The sequence below is a fragment of the Salvelinus alpinus genome, chromosome 35 (assembly GCF_045679555.1).
Source record: "Salvelinus alpinus chromosome 35, SLU_Salpinus.1, whole genome shotgun sequence".
NCBI lineage: Eukaryota > Metazoa > Chordata > Actinopteri > Salmoniformes > Salmonidae > Salvelinus > Salvelinus alpinus.
The window spans coordinates 13,587,176-13,590,260 of NC_092120.1; positions in this window are offsets into that span (position 1 = coordinate 13,587,176).

Sequence of the window (3,085 nt, forward strand, 5' to 3'; positions counted from 1 at the left end):
CTGCTCTGTCAGTAGTGTAGTGGGAGGCTAATAAAAATGCAGTGGTGGCATTTAGCTGAACTACAGTTCAGTTCACATAACTGTGTGATGAAAGAGATGTTTGGAATGTATCATTAGCATTTGGATGAGGGTCGCTTTGAATAATGGCAAAACGGAATTATGCTTCTAGCAGTCTCACAGCAAGATTCACTATTTACCAAGAAAGGATAGTGAGCCCATTAGCCCAACTTTAGTATCATCACAGAAGAGAAAAATTACCCCTAGTCATGTTAATACGGGGCTTGTGCAGAGGTCATAAGGTTGACAACTTGACGCATTTCATGTGCTCTCCCTTTTGGAATAAAGATGCCTCTCACACACACAGCCGGGGCTTTGTGAGCAGTTCTGTCATGAGACAGAGAGGAGGGGAAGCAGACAGTCATGAGCTTCTGATAAAAACTAGGCAACACTCAATGTGGCTAGTGTCCATAGAAGCGTTTAATTAAGAATATTAGAGTAAACTTTCAGAGATAGAAGGAAACAAGCACCATTAATAGGATATTGTGCTATTACATCCAGGGGCGTCATGGACAATGTTCCCTCTAATTGAGCACTGAGCAAATTTCAGGTCCACTGAGCGCAAACTTGAACATTGTTAAAATGTACGATGAACCCTGAGGCTGTACCCGCTTTAAGTTACCGTTTTAACTGTGGCCAAGTAGGCTACTGTGGCTATTTGATTATAATGTAGGCCTACCAGAGTGGCCTACCATCAAAAACAATGAAGAAAAAGCATCCCATAATATATTAACATGGAAATAACTGTTTAATCATTCAGTCTACAGTAGCAGCCAATGTATGCTGTTCAATGTAGGCCTACATTCCATGAGACTTTTGAGAGAAAAAAACATACAGGGCGTGACATTAACCTGTTTATCCACTTGTCCTTCAGACAAGGAGGTGACTGAAAATGTTGTTGTGTTGTTTGATGCAAGAAACCACTTTACAAAATAAAAAGCATTATTATTCCCATACCGTTATTACAGAGAATCAGACAAATTATGCTACCCTCTGCCTATTAGCTACTTAGCTTATTCAAGAAAGCATCAAAATAGAACACTGCCCCTTTAAGACAAAAAAATAGCTGTTTGCCTGACTAGCTATTCAAAGACGTTTAGAATTGTACACATTTTGTGCTCTTGTAAAAAGCAATCGCTCCCCTATTTCTGACTACAAATGATCTATAACTGGGCTAACTCATTAACTAGCAAAGGATATTAACAAAATGTGCACACATGGCTTACATGCAACTCTCGCCTTGATCTCAAAACAAGCGCATCTACTCACAATCGCTCATGCTGTAAACACAGTTCAGTTCAACGTAAATGGCACAGATCCATCTTTGGAATTGTCTATTTGCATATAGGCCTACTGCAGCTCTGATTGGTTATGCCGCACAGGTCTGTTTAGAGTACGGGCTGAGTCATGCGTTTCAATGCAATATAATCCTACTGCGATGCGGTCGTGCCTACAACAAAATCTCTTGCATATTTAGTTTTGCATACTAAGTCTTGCATGATTCGTTTTGTTTCGGTGTGTTGCATTAAAAGTGGCTAATATTGTGTTGATTCAATCACCATTGCCACAGTAAAGGGAAACATTAATAGTGTTAACTAACAGGGAAAACTCTAGAAAGTTGAGTGAAGTTCAATCTCATGCTTCTCTCCATGGGATGATATATCTTCTGCCTGCGTGGCAGTCTCAGGGATGCTTCGAGCCTGCACACACGCAGCTTAGAGGGAACTTTGGTCATGAACCCATTATTAGAGAGGGGGGTTGTTCGAACACCTGAAACATTTTTTTCCTGCAATCTAGAGCCATAATAATTATGACTATGTTAAAAATATATTTTTCTGCATAGGTTATCTAAATATACCTCTTTATCTGTTCAATTGTTATTTTAATGAACGATGATCATTGATTTTTCAAGACCTTTTATACCTTAGGAGTTTAGTACAACTACCACACTGGTATATAGTATCATAGCCCTAAATATGCTTCTCTGCATCTCCACTAAAATCTGGGTAAAAGATTGAAAGGAATTTGAGTCATTAGTAATTGCTTGCTTTTCTAAAGTCTAGCAGCCTACCCAGCAGGCATGCCAGCTAAGATAGTTAGACAAGCTTCTCTGACTTGATTAATAGCCTGAAATGGCTTGGTAGCTACCCATGCATACCCCACAAGACATATCACCAGAGGTCTCTTCACAGTCCCAAATCCAGAACAGACTATGGGAGGCGCACAGTACTACAAAGACCCATGACTACATGCAACTCTATTCCACATCAAGTAACTCATGTAAGCAGTAAAATTAGATTTAAAAAAACTGATAAAAATACACCTTATGGCACAGACACACATACACATGATAAGATACGCACTCTACACATGGATGTTGAATTGTAAATATGTGATAGCAGAGTAGTGGCCTGAGAGAACACACTAAATGTATTCGGTAAAGTGTTATGAAATATAATATCTGTTTGGGCTTCTTGCGGTCAATTTGCAGTCTAGACTTTAATTTGAATTGTGTTCCGGCTCCCTGACCATCCGCTCAAAAAAAATTGTCCCGAAGCTGAATCTAGTTGATGATCCCTGAACTAGAATATCCAGCTTCCTGTCTAGCATATCTTTACTCTGTGGTGCACCTTGGAAGGAACCTTTTTTTTTTACATTAAAAAATAAAAACTGAGGGGGCACATACCCTTATGGCCCCTGTGGGCATGACACCCTGTAATGCCTTCCAGCAGTGTTGGGTCAATTTCCTTTTGGAAATGTTTCCCCATACTGTCAGCATTGGGGAAAAAATGTGGCAGATAGCCTATTTCCATAGGGAATTATTGGTTTTGTTCTTAAACCCTAATTTTAGGAGCCCATAGATGACTTGACAGTTTTTATATTGTACACCACACACAGTCCACATGGACTATATTTCCGAGATGACCACTTTTCCCCCCTCTCTCAGCCAGCGAGACAAGTGTAGGCTATGTTGCTAAACGCGCTGAGCACAAGTCTACAGGAACTGCGCCGTCAGAGCACAGAGAGA